This window comes from Triturus cristatus, chromosome 8, assembly GCF_964204655.1.
Source record: "Triturus cristatus chromosome 8, aTriCri1.1, whole genome shotgun sequence".
Lineage (NCBI taxonomy): Eukaryota > Metazoa > Chordata > Amphibia > Caudata > Salamandridae > Triturus > Triturus cristatus.
The window spans coordinates 1,494,448,683-1,494,465,740 of record NC_140591.1 but is presented as its reverse complement, the minus strand read 5'-3'; positions in this window follow the sequence as shown (position 1 = coordinate 1,494,465,740).

The following is a 17,058-nucleotide window of genomic DNA, read 5'->3' as shown; positions in this document are numbered from 1 at the left end:
TACTGTTGCACTCTTTGGAGTTGGAATAGTAATTTTTACCCCTACGCTATCCAATGTTTTCCCTACTGTTGCACTCTCGGGAGTTGGAATAGTTATTTTTATCCCTACGCTATCCAACATTTTCCTTACTGTTGTTTTTGTTGAAGTTGGACTAGTAGTTTTATTGTGTCTGATATTTAATATGTTTTGTAATATTTTAGCTATTGTAATATATAATTAATAATACAAATTATTCAACTTAAAAATCTTGATTATTATTTGCTATATGTAATTATTTAATATTTATTATTGTTATTGTTTTATGTGTATAGATGTATTGGTAATTTAAATAAATATTTAATAATTTATATGTTACAGAAATTAATATTAAAAGTAATTATTAAGTAAGTGTATATATTATATATTATATATATATGTTTAATTAAAGTTTTATTTAATTATATATATTTATTATACATTTTACATATTATAAAATATATTTAATTATGTTTCTTTGATTTATAAGTATTATTTGGTTTATTTTACATATATTTTTTAAGAAAAAAAAACCGATATTTTTGAATTACGATATTTTAGACATCGATATTAAATTATCGATATTTTTGTACTTACCATGTTGTAGATAGGATGTCGATATTCTTGACCACAATATTTTTGTTGCGATATTTTTGTAGGTCGAATTTTTGTCTTTCGAAATTATGTCATACAACCACGTTGGAGGATCCACGCAAACTATACCTCTCTGGAATCCCCTCGGTGTCTAGTTTTCAGAAATGTGTTGGTTTGGTAGTTTTCCCTAGATGGCTGCCGAGCACAGGGCCAGAAATGTGTGGGTTTGGTGGGGTTTCCCTAGATGGCGCCGAGCATGGGACATAAAGCCAGGTGACACCCCTTGCACAACCAGGTTGTTTGGTGATAGGCAATTTTGATGTCACCTCAATAACTTTTTGGGCCCCTGCCTGTCGCGGGTACTTGGGCCTCCCACACGAGTGAGGCACCATTTTTATCGGGAGACCTGGGGGGAATGCTGGGTGGTAGGGGATTTGTGTCAGCCTGGTGATGCCACAACTTTCCCACATGAAACTATGTGAAAAAAGTGGGTTTTTTTCAGCTAAAATTGAGGTTTGCAGGGGGCTCTGGGTAAGGAAACGTTGGGGGATCCATGCAAGCCATATCTCCCTGGATTCCCCCAGGCGTCTAGTTTTCAGAAATGTGTGGGTTTGGTAGTTTTCCCTAGATGGCTGCCGAGCACGGGGCCAAAAACCCAGGTGACTTCGCTTGCAAAACCAGGTTGTTTGGTGAAAGGCAATTTTGATGTTGCCTCAATATGTTTCGGGCCCTTGCCTGTCGCAGGTACTTGGGCCACCCACATGAGTGAGGCACCATTTTTATTGGGAGACCCAGGGGAACGCTGGGTGGTAGGAAATTTGTATCAGCCCGGTGATGCCTCAACTATCCCACACAAAAATGTATGAAAACATAGATTTTTTCAGCTAAACTTGAGGTTTGCAGGGGATTCTGGGTAAGGAAACGATGGGGGATCAACACAAGCCATACCTCCCTGGAATCCCCCAGATGTCTAGTTTCTAGAAATGTGTGGGTTTTGTAGGTTTCCCTAGATGGCCGCCAAGCACGGGGCCAAAAACACAGGTGACCCTTATTGCAAAACCAGGTTGTTTGGTGATAGGCAATTTTAATGTTTCCTCAATATGTTTTGGGCCCTTGCCTGTCGCGGGTACTTGGGCCTCCCACATGGGTGAGGCACCATTTTTATCGGGAGACCAGGGGGAATGCTGGGTGGTGGGAAATATGTGTCAGCCTGGTGATGCCGCAACTTTTCCTCACAAAAAAGTGAGAAAAAAGTGATTTTTTCAGCTAAAATTGAGGTTTGCAGGGGATTCTGGGTAAGGAAACGTTTGGGTATCGATGCAAGCCATACCTCCCTGGAATTCCCCTGGTATCTAGTTTTCAGAAATGTGTAGGTTTGCTAGGTTTCTCTAGGTGCCGGCAGAGCTAGGGTTCAAAAACTACAGCTAGGCACTTTGAAATTTGTGCCAGCCCGGAGATGTCACAACTTTCCCACACAAAAATGAGTGAAAAAAGTGATTCTTTCAGCTACAATTTAGGTTTGCAGGGGATTCTGTGTAAGGAAACGTTGAGGGATCCCTGCAAGCCATACCTCCTTGGAATCCCCAGGGTGTCTTGTTTTCAGAAATGTTAGGTTTCCCTAGATGGCGGCCGAGCACGGGGCCAAAAACCCAGGTGACAGCCCTTGCAAAACCAGGTTGTTTGGTGATAGACAATTTAGATGTTGCCTCAAAACGTTTTGGGCCCTTGCCTGTCGCGGGTACTTGGGCCTCCCAAACGAGTGAGGCACAATTTTTATCGGGAGACCCTGGGGAACGCTGGGTGGTAGGAAATTTTTATCAGCCCGGTGATGCCACAACTTTCCCACAAAAAATGTGTGAAAAAAGTTATTTTTTCAGCGACAATTGAGGTTTGCAGGGGATTCTGGGTAAGGAAACATTGGGGTATCGACGCAAGCCATACCTTCCTGGAATCCTACGCGTGTCTAGTTTTCAGAAATGTGTGGGTTTGCTAGGTTTCCTTAGGTGCCGCCAGAGCTAGGGTTAATAAACTACAGCTAGGCACTTTGCCAAAAAAGGATCATTTTTCACTGTGAAATTGTGGTGTGCCCACGTTGCGTTTTACGCCATTTTCCTGTCGTGGGCACTAGACCTACCCACACAAGTGAGCTACCATTTTTCTCGGAAGACTTTAGGGAACGCGGGGTGGTTGGAAATTTGTGGATCCACACAAATTCCAGAACTTTCCACCACAGAAATGTGAGGAAAATGTGTATTTATTGGCAATTTTTAGATTTGCAAGGGATTCTGGGTAACAGAACCTGGAGAGGCAGTCGAGTCACCCCATCCTAGATTCCCCTGGGTGTCTATGTTTAAAAAATGTATAGGTTTTCTAGGTTTCCCTAGGTGCCAGCAGAGCTAGCGTTCAAAAACTACAGCTAGGCACTTTGCCAAAAAAGGGTTACTTTTCACTGTGAAATTGTATTGTGTCCACGTTGCGGTTTGCGTTGTTTCCTGTCATGGGCATTAGGCTTACCCATGCAAGTGAGGTACCATTTTCTCTGAAGACTTTGGGAACGTGGGGTGTGTGGAAATTTGTGGATCCACACAGATTCTCAAACTTTCCACCACAGAAAAGTGAGGAAAATGCATTTTTTGGGAAAAAAATGTAGGTTTGCAAGGGATTCTGGGTAACAGAACCTGGTGAGAGGCTGTCGAGTCACCCCATCTTGGATTCCCCTGGGTGTCTAGTTTTCAACAATGTATAGGTTTGCTAGGTTTCCCTAGGTGCCGGCAGCGCTAGGGTTAAAAACCGACAGCTAGGCAGTTTGCCAAAAAAAGGGTCATTTTTTTATTGTGAAATTGTGATGTGTCCACGTTGCGTTTGTGCCGTTTTATGTTGCGGGAACTAGGCCTACCCACACAAGTGAGGCACCATTTTTCTTGGAAGACTTTGGGGAACGCGGGGGGGTGGAAATTTGTGTATCGACACAGACTCCAGAACTTTCCACAACAGAAATGTGATTAAAATGTGGTTTTTAGGAAAATGTATAGGTTTGCTAGGTTTCCCTAGGTGCCGGCAGAGCTAGGGTTCAAAAACTACAGCTAGGCACTTTGCAAAAAAAGGGTAATTTTTCATTGTGAAAATATGGTGTGTTTACGTTGCGTTTTGAGCCGTTTCCTGTCATGGGCACTATGTCTACCCACAAAAGTGAGGTACCATTTTCTTTGGGAGACTAAGGGTAATTCAGATTTGTAAAGCAACTGTTATTACCTATTGACTGTCAATGCATGCCTGCCTTCCAAATGAAAGACAATGTGTAAAAAAGAAGTCATTTTGAAAAATGACCGATAATTCTCATGCTAGTATGAGTGATCCCAATTTTGGAAAGGTGCAAAAATCTGCTGTTTCTAAACTCTATATTTTTTTCTCATTTCAGAAATACATAGGTGTCTTTCATACCAATTTTTCCATGTATACATTTTCCCATTTTCCCAGAGTAATTGCTATATACCCGCTACATAATAAAAAACCATTGCAAGTCGCTGCTCAGTTTTTGGCTCTCGGTTCGTCGGGTTCTTGGTGAACCTACAAGTCCTATATATCTCCACAACCAGTAAGGTCCTGCGGATGTAACTGTATATTGCTTTTAAAGATCTGTCATAATTAGAAGAAGTTACAGGTGAAAACGTTGACACAAAAAGCTGTTTTTTTCAACTAATTTTAAATTTTTCCTATATTTAACTGTTAGTTTCTATAAAGAAACCTTGAAGGATCTACACAAATGACTCCTTGCTGAATTCAGAATTTTGTCTACTTCTCAAAAATGTATAGCTTTCTAGGATCCATTATTGCTTTCATACCCATTTCTACCATTAACTGGAAGGAGGTTTAAAGCACAAAAAATAGCAAAAATAGGCTATGTCCCAGAAAAATGCCAAAACTGTGTGAAAGATTTTGGTTTTCTGACAGAAGTCTGTCATTCTCTAAAAGCGGGGAAATGGTGATTTCAGCCTCACAAACCCTTTTTTGATACCATTTGCAGGGAAAAACCCAGACGTTTTCATTTGCAGCACTTGTTTCCCATTTTTCCCTTATGTGGTCAAAAGGTTACAGGGGCCTAAGTGCAAACTACCCCAAATAGCCAAAAAAAGGTTTAGCTCAGGGGGGGGGGGGGGGAAGGCCTTTCAGCGAAGCGGTTAAAGTTATGCAGGTAGAAGATGCCATTAAACTATTTTATTCTGATTACAGCAAACATTTAGAAAATGTACCAATTGTGATAGATGCACATATGTATATGTGGGCTACTAAACATGTTTCTTATTATTCCAAAGCCTTTAGATCAAGAGATCAGTGTGAGTATATGATGATAGATTTTACTCCCTTAACTAAAATGAGCGCTACAATCAAAAGCATGCACAATTCTTAAGGTACATCATGATCAGGTACTTAGTGTTCGGATCCCATACAGTCCATACTCTGGTCCCATACAGTGTGTAGATTTGGTTCACTTGGTCCTGACATATTACCCTTTGATCTTTACTGATTTTATGATGGCAAGAAACATGTCAACCTTTAAAATTCCTTTGCTACCAGGGATCATTGTCTCCACTGGTGGCTACCACATGTTTTATTGGACAATAAAACTCACAGAATAAACCCCTTCTTAGAGAATTTCTTAGTCTTTTTTTAAGTCACTATTCACTATCCACTCATATCTACATTTCCTTCAATCCACAGCCGGGCCCCTACATCTGCACTTCACAGATGGCATTGGGACAAAAAATCTCCTATGAGCAACCCCCAAGTGAGTTTATGTTGGGCATTGCAGAGCCGGTCCGACGAGGAGCAAGCCCAATGATGAAACATGACATCCATCGCCAGAAGCCCTGGACCCCGCACCCCCCGCAATGCCAGACTGCACTACGACGCAAGCACCCTCCATGCAACACCAGACGAGACCACCCCTGCTACCGGGCCACCCCGAAAAGCACCCAGGGGCCTTTCACCTACCGGAACTGCAGATTCACCAGCATCTAACCCTCCACACCACCAGCCAGAGAACCCAACCACCCCCGCTGAATCCTCCTCAATACCCACTCCGCTCGCAAGCACGCCATCGAACTCTGGGACCTCCTAGACTCCACCGCCCCCGACGTCGCCTTCCTGACAGAGACCTGGCTGAACGCCACCTCAGCACCAGACATTGCCATAGCCATCCCACAGGGCTACAAGATCTCCCGCAGAGACCGCACCAATGGAGTGGGAGGAGGAATTGCCATCATCCACAAAGACTCCATCAAAATCTCAACGAACATCGATGACACCCTCACCACCGCCGAGCACATGCACTTCCAGATCCACACCGACCCCAACACAACCCTCTGAGGAACTCTCATCTACAGACTTCCCGGACCCCGCCCAGAGTTCAGTGACACCATCGCCGACCTCATCAGCACCCACGCCCTCGATTCCATGGACTACATCCTCCTCGGGGACCTGAACTTCCACCTCGAGAACAACAACGACACCAACTCCATCACCCTGATCGACAACCTCGCCAACCTCGGACTCAAACAGCTCGTAACGACACCTACCCATGCCGCTGGACACACGCTCGACCCCATCTTCTCCGCAAGCCCCCACGTCTCCTTCAATCACACCACCGAACCATACTGGACCGACCACAGATGCGTCCACTTCACCTTCAGAAAACCCACCACACACCACCGCACCCAACAGCTACCACGCCGCTGCTGGGGCAAGGTCACCGAGGACCAACTGACTACTGCCCTCGCCCTGAGACCACCCACCGACCCCACCAACCCAGACACCGCCGCGACCAACCTCACACAGTGGATCAACGACTGCGCCAACACCCTCACCCCTCTCAAGACCTCTACAACCAACCACACCAACAAGAAAGCTGCCTGGTGCACCGAGGACCTCCGGATCTCCAAGCACACCTGTCGGAAGCTGGAGAAGAAATGGCTCCACGACCGAACACCAGACAACCACACAGCCCTCAAGAGCACCACCTGCAGACACCACCAACTCATCAGGACAGCCAAGAAGACCGCCTTCAAGGACCGCCTAGACAACAACACACACAACTCCAAAGAGCTCTTCAGCATTGTAAAAGAACTCTCCAACCCCAGCTCCAACACCAACGACATCCCGCCATCTCAAGACCTGTGCGACTCCTTGGCCACCTTCTTCCACCGCAAGATCACCAACATCCACGAAAGCTTCAACTCTGACCCCCCCGCACCCACCACCGAGTGCACCACCCCTGCGACTACCACTCGCACCAGTCGCCTGACCGTCTGGTCCAGCGTCAGCGACGAAGACACCATCAAAACCATGAACTCCATCCACTCCGGATCCCCATCGAACCCCTGCCCTCACCACGTCTTCAACAAAGCCAGCACAACCATCGCGCCCCACCTCCGGAAAACAATCAACTGTTCCTTCGAGACAGCAACCTTCCCAGAAAGCTGGAAGCACGCCGATATCAACGCCCTTCTGAAGAAGCCCAAGGTGGACCCCAAGGACCTCAAGAACTTCCAGCCCATCTCCCTGCTCTCCTTTCCCGGCAAAAGTGACCGAGAAGATTGTCAACAAACAGCTGACCCGCTACCTCGAAGTTAACAACATCCTGGACCCTTCCCAATCCGGTTTTCGCAGCAACCACTGCACCGAGACCGCCCTCATCGCCGCCACTGACGACATCTGGACCCTGATGGACAAAGGAGAAACAGCCGCTCTCATCCTCCTGGACCTATCAGCAGCCTTTGACGCGGTCTGCCACCGCTCCCTATCAGCACGCCTCCATGACGCTGGTATCCAAGAGAAGGCCCTGGCCTGGACCACATCCTTCCTCTCCGGCAGAACCCAGAGCGTCCGCCTCCCACCCTTCCACTCCAAAACCACTGAAATCATCTGCGGCATCCCACAGGGATCCTCCCTCAGCCTGACGCTGTTCAATATCTACATGGCCCCCCTCGCCTCGTCGCACGACAACACAACCTCAACATAATCTCCTACACCAAAGACACCCAGCTGATCATATCCCTCACCGAAGATCCCCAAACCGCCAAAGCTAACGTTCACAGAGGAATGAAGGCCGTAGCCGACTGGATGAAGGACAGCAGACTGAAGCTGAACTCAGACAAGACGGAGGTCCTTATTCTCGGACCCACCCCATCAGCCTGGGACGACTCTTGGTGGCCCATGTCACTAGGCACAGCCCCGGAACCCACGGACCACGCACGCAACCTGGGGGTCATCCTCGATTCCACTCTCTCCATGACCAGTCAAGTCAACGCCGTCTCCGCGTCCTGCTTCAACACCCTCCGGATGCTCCGCAGGATCTTCAAATGGATCCCCCTCTACACGAGAAAAACCGTTACCCAGGCCCAAATCACCAACAGACCCGACTACGGGAATGCCCTCTACTCAGGAACTACAAACAAGCTCCTGAGACGACTCCAACGCATCCAGAACGCCTCGGCCGGATCATCCTCGACATCCCCCGCCGCAGCCACATCACACTCCACCTGAGGGGCCTGCACTGGCTCCCCGTCAACAAAAGGATCACCTTCAAGCTCCTGATCCACACACACAAAGCACTGCACAACACCGGACCCACCTACCTCAACAACCGACTCAGCTTCCACACCCCTACCCGAAGCCTCCGCTCATCCAACCTCGCCCTCGCCAGTCCCCCCATCCGAAAAACCACCGCCGACGCCAAATCCTTTTCCTACCTCGCCGCCAAGACCTGGAACACTCTCCCCACCATCCTACGACAGACCCAGGACCTGCTGGCCTTCAGAAGACTCCTCAAGACCTGGCTCTTCGACCAGTGGCACCCCCCCCAGCGCCTTGAGACCCTCTCGGGTACGTAGCGTGCTTTACAAATGCAGTGATTGATTGATTGATTTGGGTGTGTTAGGTCCCAAGTTCCAAAAATAACCTCTCTTGGATCATCCAGATACTCCTTGAACATCCTGTGGATGGTCATTGGTGCTGCCACTTTCTCATCCTGTTTTGCCATTCCCTCTGCACTGGACTTGAGCCCTGCCAGTTGAAACGAATACTATGCAGAGGTTGGGTCCAGTCCGTCTGTTGCTGTTGTTGCTGGTGTTCTGGTTGATGGTGTTGGTGGCTGCTGTGAGACAAGACTGTCCTCTATCGAAGTTGAAGGCGGCACCCCAGAACTGCAGAGTGTGACCTTATATTAGAAGCGATCAAAGAGTTGTGGCGCAGCGGCCAGGGTTCATGACTACAGACCATGGGGTTCACTGATCGATCCCCAGCATCAGGTTAGCCCAGCACCATGTGACTCTGGGCAATAGTTTGCTTCATCTGCTCGATGGCCCCCAGCCACGGGACACCTCTCCGGAGGCAGCTGTGCACTTTACAAATGTTGGTATTTCTATTTCTATGGTCTCAACCAAGGCATGCACTTCTGTATTTTCATTCACACCTGGTTCAGACACCTTCTTTACCTGGTCTTATAGGAGATGCAACAACGGGCTAGCTTGGCCCATCGTACTGTCTTCCATGCTAACGTCCGGTGTGAAGACCTCAAAAGAGAGTAGCATCTGTGTCAGGCATTTGACTGGGTCCCATTTGTCTTCATCCATGGTTATAGCTTTCCTAACTGCATCCCCTCCTCTTTGAATGACATAGTCATTGATCTGTTTGTAATTCTCAAACAGATGTTGCAGCATGTTAAAGTGGAGTTCCAATGTGTTGGCACCTCCTGTATCAGGGCTTTAACTGGTGCTCTGTTATTATGCTGAATAATCCACAGCTACTTCCTGGCTTTAAAAGAATGGCTGAAATGAGTGCAGATTCTTCTGCAGGTGGTCAGTATGTTGCTGACTATGTCTTCCTTTTTGAGGAAGTCTTGCACCACCATGTTGATACAATGGGCCAAGCACGAGACCCTGTAATAGCCTCAGTCTGACATGGCATTGGCTATGTTACTACAATTGTCTGTGGAAACAAATCCAATTCTAAAACATCTGGGTTGCAGCCATTCATGATCCTTGCTGATAAATTCCCCCAAGATATTTACAGATGTATGTGATTCATCTAGAAGGAACATGGCCACTGTTACATGCCGCCAACAAGGCCAAGACCTGAAGATATCTTTTGCTTTACCACTGCAAAATAGATCCAGTTGGCAGTGATGCACTTGTAATCAGTCGCCTGACAACTGGTCTATATGTCTGTCGTTAGGTGGATGGTGTGAACAACACTTTGCTAAAAGCTTGTCAAACTGACTGCAGCACATCGTGATGCAGTGCTGGAACAGCCACTCTGGAACATTGTTCCTATTTGGTACCTTCTATTTTGGGCAGATGGCTGCCACAAATTCTAAGAATCCCATTCCTTCCACAAAAGAAAAAGTGAGGAGGTATAGCACTAAAATGTTTGCCAGCTTCCATTGTACAAATGTGCATTGGAGTGGATTCGCTCGTAGGGGCCCTCCTGCCTAAACATGCCCATAATAGTAGCTTGGATGTTCTTCCTTTATTGGGGCACTGACACATACATCTATGGAGAAGTAGGTGCTAGTGGTAGACTCAATGTGCGTTTTGGTGGTGGGACAGTTACTGTATGCTGTGGTGTCTCCATCATCTCACTCTGATTGTTCTTGTGCCATTGTGAAGTTGCCGAGATCGGCGAATCTGCTGGCACACTGCTTGGGACAGGACTTCTTTCTTATCATCACCTTCCAACATGATTGTACTTGTAGCTGATGTTCTCCGGCTCTCCCCACCACCAAGACCACATTCAGCAATTGTTTTTAAGATGCTCCTCCCACTTGATTGTGTTGTGTTTTTTCATATGGGTCGTCTGGCCTCCAGTACCATAATGTGTACCAGGCTTACCTTGACAAACATTTGTGTGGCAAATGGTGCATACTGCAATGTGCTCACCCTCTCTCCTAACTGTAAAAAGGTTCCAAACTGGGGAGGAGTACTTTATACAGGGCCACTGCCACAGCCTGAAGAATAACTGGAGGTAGGTGGGCATGTCGTCCAATTCCACTCTGCTTCTCCTGAGGCAGGGGTAGGTGCAGGTCTCAGCAGGGGCTTTGCATATCCCTCAGAGCTGGTTGAATAGCAATGTCAGATCCTTCTGTGTCACCTTCCACCATGACTACCTCATCATCATCATCCTCCTCTTCAACCCCTTCCACAAGTCTAAGTCATTCTGGAACATTTATTTTCCCTTGTGTCTCCTGTTGTCTCCTGGTCTCTGTCAGAGTCCACTCCAAGTACCTATCATCATCATTATCATCATCTGAAGGGGTGCTTGGAAAAGATGATGTAGTAGTTTCCTTTATTTTCCTACCTGGAGATCTGGGAGCTAATGATTCTAAAAGAGGAGGTTCAACTTCTTGCTCGAAGGGAAGCTCAACCTCCTGTTCTGCTCCAACATCATACAAATGTATTATTGCTGGCTGCAGCTGCTATCCACTTTGCTTACGTCCTGAAACAATTGTGTACTACTTTGCGAAAGGGACAAATCCAATTCAACATCACAACTCGTCGGCATCGAGATGATTGCACTGGCTGCCTCACTGTAAGACTTGGTCCTGGGCTTAGGTTGGGGGGTGGTGCTGTTGATGCAGGAGTGCAGCTCTCAGCTTACATGCCGGAGGCCGGTGCAGCAGACACAACGTTCCTGAAAAAGGTTGTGGTCGGCATGCCAGTGGTGGAAATGTGCTTCTTCTGCTCCCCACTAGCCACTTTCTTGGCAGCATCTTTCTTTGTGGCTTGAAGCTGTCAGTTGGCAGTGGCACTTAACTTAACAACAAGCTGAAGAGATGACCATGTTGCGGAGTCAGTCATGTGTCACGTTGTGCAGAGGCCATCTATATGGCAGTAGTCTGGGTGATGTCTCTTCTCTAGAGCACCTGAAGCAAACAAACAAGGAAAACATCAGTGAAACATGGCATTGTTGCAGTTCAAGTAGTAGTACCACGAAACAATATCATTCAGTGTGATGACTTAGCAATAATACAGTCTGACTATCCATTCAGAAAAATAAACTTTCATTGTGTGCAGTACACTCCGTAAGTATCAGAAAGAGAGACAACAACATACAGATGTGGTACTCAGGGAGTTGGAGGAGACAATGGAATATTCCTTAGACAATGTATGCTGCTGTGCAGTGCATCTATTTCAGTAATGGGGTTAATGCCAGATGTTAGGCAAATGGAAATGTTTTTTTAAAATCAAAATAAAAAATACAAATATTAAAAAATATAACTTAAAAAAGTAAAATAAACATTTTTGAAGATAGAAATTGAAAATAAAAAATAAAACAAAAAAATATAAATTACCAAAACCAGATAACATTAGCGGTCAGGAGTATAACCTGGAACGCTCAGGGCTTGAATTCCCCTAACAAACGCCAACGCTTCTGGAAATACCTGCTTGACAATGTCCAAGTGGCGGCTCTTCTGGTGACGCACCTTAAAAAAATCCGAGGAACACCGATTACACCATAAAGCGAATCCCCTTATATTTAGATCTTCACACTCCTCAATGCAAAACGGGGTGGCACTGATTTTTCATGCTGGAGTCCCGTTCCAAGCACAGGACACCAAAATGGACAAACATGAGAGGTTCATTATGGTACGGGGGGACCTAAGGGTTCTACAATGGACATGTGCAGTCATTTATGCACCAAATACGGGCCAGCAGGATTTTATTCTCTCCTTCCTTATGACTTTGGAGGATTTTGCGCAGGGGGATATACTACTATTGGGAGACTTTAATTTTGTTTGGGATCAGGAGATGGACTCGACACACTCGCAGAGAGCATCAGGGGGTTTTCGGTTCGGCACTCAGTTCACAGCTCCCACTCTTGGGATTGGTAGATGTGTGGAAAGATGCCAAACCACGGTCCGTGAATATCCCTTTTTCTCCCACTCTCACAGAACCTACTCCCGCATTGACTACATTTTCATGAGCCAATCCCATCTCTCCTCGATACTACAAACACACTTCCACCCGATTTGCCTGTCAGACCATGCCTCCTAGAGATGACGCTCACTTCATTTCAGAAATCCCTGGTGGCCACTGTCTCCACTATGACTTTGAACTCCGCTAATTTCAACCTATTGGGAGACTTAAACCTTCACTTTGACTGCAGTGAGACCTCGACGGTGAAAGATCTCCTAGATGATCTAGAAGCATATCAACTCACACAATTTATTAAAGGGCCCTCCCACGCAGCAGGCCACTTATTGGACCCAGTGTTCTCAAATATTCCGGACATTATTGCCTTTCCTCCAAGCCCCCTCAGCTTGACAGACCATTACTTGGTTCATATTTCCATCCAGATAGCTGATAACTTTCAAAGAAAGCTTCCCCCTCCTATCCCAAGACGCCCATGGCACAAACTAGACAGTAGTCTGCTCATAGACAACCTGAAAACCACGTGCCCTGTTTGGCCGGTGAATCTGGAGGAAGCAGATGTCGCATATAGAGAGTGGATTAATAAATCGCTAGACCAGCTGATTCCCGCAACACTGTCCAAGTCCAAACGCGGGCAACCTCATCTCTGGTATTCAGAGACACTTGCTGAACAAAAAAAGCAATGTAAGCTGCTCGAACGCGCCTGGAGAAAATCCTATGACCCCCAGGCCAAAATTACATTCAGGTCTGCAACTAAAATGTACCATAAATCAATAAAAAAAGCTAAGGCCAGCTATTACACTGACAGGATTCTGTCAAGTGCAAATCAATCTAAAACAATATTCGCTATGGTGAAAGACATGACTAAGTTACCAGAAGGCCCCAACAATACGATCACTTCCAATGCTCATTGTAATGAGATTGCCACCTTCTTTATAAATAAAGTACAAGGTATTTATAAGTCCTTTCCCTTGAATGTTGTAAGCCCCGAGTCTACCAAAGCCGAGACTTTACAAGATCTTTCACATTCCCTCTGTACTCTTCCACCTATTTCGGCAGACCAGATGGATAGGCTGACTGCAAAAATTAAATCTGGATCCCCTGAGGATCCTGTAAAACCCGAAACGGCGCGACTTCATAAGGATCCCATTTTGTCAGAAGGTCTGAATCTGATCAATAAAAGCTTAGAATTAACTACAATACCTAAATCCTGGAAGCATGCCAAGGTCGTCCCTCTATTAAAAAAACCCACCTTGGATCCCTCTAAGCCGGAAAATTTCCGACCGATATCCTTGCTGCCTTATTTATCCAAGATAGTGGAATCCCATGTAAATTCCACTCTGATTAACTATCTAGAGGTCAATAGCATTTTAGATGACTCCCAAAACGGTTTTTGGGCGAATCATAGTACTGAATCGGCCCTATTAGCCGTTACAGAGCAACTGAGGGAGGTACAGGACCAAGATGGTACAGCGGCACTGGTCCTGTTGGACCTAAGTGCAGCGTTCGACACGGTCTCCCATGAGATCCTCTTAAGAAGACTGTGGGAGATCGGAGTCTGAGACGGAGCACTAGAATGGTTTGCTTCTTTTTTTGACGGACCGCTCTTTTCAGGTCCATGCTCCACCGTATAAATCAGGAAGGTTCCCGCTGTGCTGTGGCGTTCCCCAGGGGTCCGCACTTAGCCACACGTTATTTAATGTATACGTCCGCCCCCTGGCCGTACTGGCCAGAGCTCGGAACATCAAATTAACATCTTATGCGGACGATACACAGTTCATTTTCTCCTTCTCCAGTGATACCGAGGCAGACAAAACTAAATTTCAGGAAGATCTATCGGCCATTGCAAACTGGATGACTGAAAATTGCCTCCAGCTTAATTCATCCAAGATGGAAGTATTAATGGTCGGAAAGGAGCTTCAAAAATGGAACGCTCAGTGGTGGCCGGCTGCATTGGGCCCTGCACCCACCCCTAAGAAGGAAGTCAACAACTTGGGTATTATGGTCGATAACCGTCTTGACCTTGACTCCCACGCCAAAAAGGTGGCAGGCACGTGCTATGGCCGCCTACGGTCTCTGAGACCCATCTTGGGTTTTTTCGAACCCAAAGTCCGTCAGATGATCATCCAGGCCACGGTGCTGTCTAACATTGACTACTGCAATGTCCTCATGCTGGGCGCCAATCAATCCACCATTTACAGACTTCAAAGAGCGCAGAATGCGGCCGCTCGCAGTCTGTTCGGTCTGCCTAAATACGGTCACATCTCCCCCATCCTTCATCGTCTGCATTGGTTGCCTGCAAAGCAGCGCATTCAATTTAATGCACTCTGCCTCATCCATAAAATTCTCTACTCCTCGGGCCCTAAAATTCTGCAAAATCTAAGTTCTTTATATGTCCCTACCCGGGCTCTCCGTTCTGCAGATCTGCTCCTGGCCCACACTCCTAAGATCCGGAGGAGTAGAGCAGGATGTCGATCTTTCAGATATTTGGCCCCGAAACTATGGAACACAATCCCGCTCGAAGCTTGTGTTATCACGAATAATTTGTTTTTCAGGAAGAGAATTAAGACCTGGCTATTTGCCACTCTTTAGCCCAACTCTGTGGCTCATCCTACCATTGGTCTGGTTGCTGAGTATCTAGTCCGTCTGCAAAGCACTGGGACGCCCAGTTGCTGGGGTAGCCATGCGCTATATAAGCCACCTTAACATAACATAACATAACATAACTTGGCCGAACCCGCGTCCAAAACATGCATGCTTTTATTTCCCCAACTTCCTCTGCAGGGATAGACTCCTCCATGATTACCTCAGGAAAACTATTAAGGAATACCTTGAACAGAAAGACACAAAGGCTACATCCCATGCAATCACCTGGGATGTCCTCAATTCAGTAGTCCGAGGTAAATGCATTGAATTGGCCACTACCTTGAGATCACAGCAATGCGCAGAGCGCCTCAAGTTAGAACATGATTTAGTGGTCGCAGAGCAGGCCCATAAGGCCAGCCCCTCGATCCCGACATTGCGGAAAGTCACAGCCCTTAAGGGGAAACTTCAGGCTATTTATACTAATAGAGCGGAAAAAACATCCTACACCTACGGACCAGGGGATATGAGGGAGGGAACAAAGTAGGGTCTCTACTAGCTCGACAACTACAGGCTAAACAGGAAAATAATATATCAAACTCATTGTAGATGCGGAGGGCATCTCTCATAAAACAGAGGTGGGTAAGGTGCAGGCCTTTGAGGAATACTACCGAAATCTATACACCTTGGAATCCCCACGTTCGCTGGACCAAATGGGGTACTTAGATTCCTTGGACCTCCCTCAAGTCGCGGATAGTTCCAATGAAACCCATAACCACTGAAGAAGTGCAGAAAGCGATTGACTCACTTAAACTTCAGAAAGCGCCAGGGCTGGATGCTATTTCTGCACATTTCTATCGCACCTTTGCCCCGGAGCTGGTTCCCTTCTTAACTCTTATATTTAACGTCATTGCCTCTACGCAGCAAGTCAACTCCTCCTTGGGTGAGGCGATTGTGGCAGTGCTCCCTAAGCCAGGTAAGGACTCCACAGCCTGCTCTTCTTACCGGACGATAGCTCTGCTGAACCTAGATGCTAAAATGTACTCCAAAATACTGGCCACCCGTCTCGAAACAATATTTCCCGGTCTCATAGACCCAGACAAATCAGGATTCATTAAGGGTCGCCAGACCCATGATAACCTGCGTCGCATCATCCACTTAATTGAAAAGGCTCAGAAGAAAAACATTCCAACTGCGCTTCTCTCGCTATATGCGGAGAAAGCATTTGACTGCGTGGAATGGATTTTATTGTTTAGAGTGTATCAGCGCTTTGGCTTCAACTAGACTTTTATATGGATGATTCAAGCCAACTATCTCTCTCCTAACTCCTGGGTCCTGGTCAATGGAGTTACTTCCCGTCCTTTTGGACTGGCTCGCGAGACGAGACAGGGTTGCCTTTTGTCCCCTCTTCTTTTCGCCTTGAGCATAGAACCCCTGGCTCACAGAATCAGAGGAAACCCGACCATACGGGGGATTCGCTTCGGCACCCACAATCATAAGATTTCGCTTTTTGCCAATGACGTGCTCCTTGCAGTCACAGAACCTCTAATCTCTCTGCCAGCTATTCAGGAAGAACTTGCGCTGTTCGAGCAGGTTGCGGGTTTTAAGATTAACCTGGCTAAATCCTTCTTATTGAATCTAACCCTACTCAAAGAAGAGTGGGGGCTGGTGGTGGCTGTGTCCTCTTTTTGCTGCACAACTAAAGAGTTCACGTATACGAAATCTTTATAAAGCTAATTTCCCCCACCTTCTCCTCCAATTGAAAACTGATCTAGGGAAGTAGAGCAGAGCCTATATCACCTGGCTGGGCAGGATTAATGCCATCAAAATGAATGTTCTCCCGTGCTTGCTTTACCTCTTTCAAGGACCGTCTATTCCGGCGGAGAGAGGTAACTTTAGGGAATTGCGACACATGATTACCAAATTTATATGGCAGGGG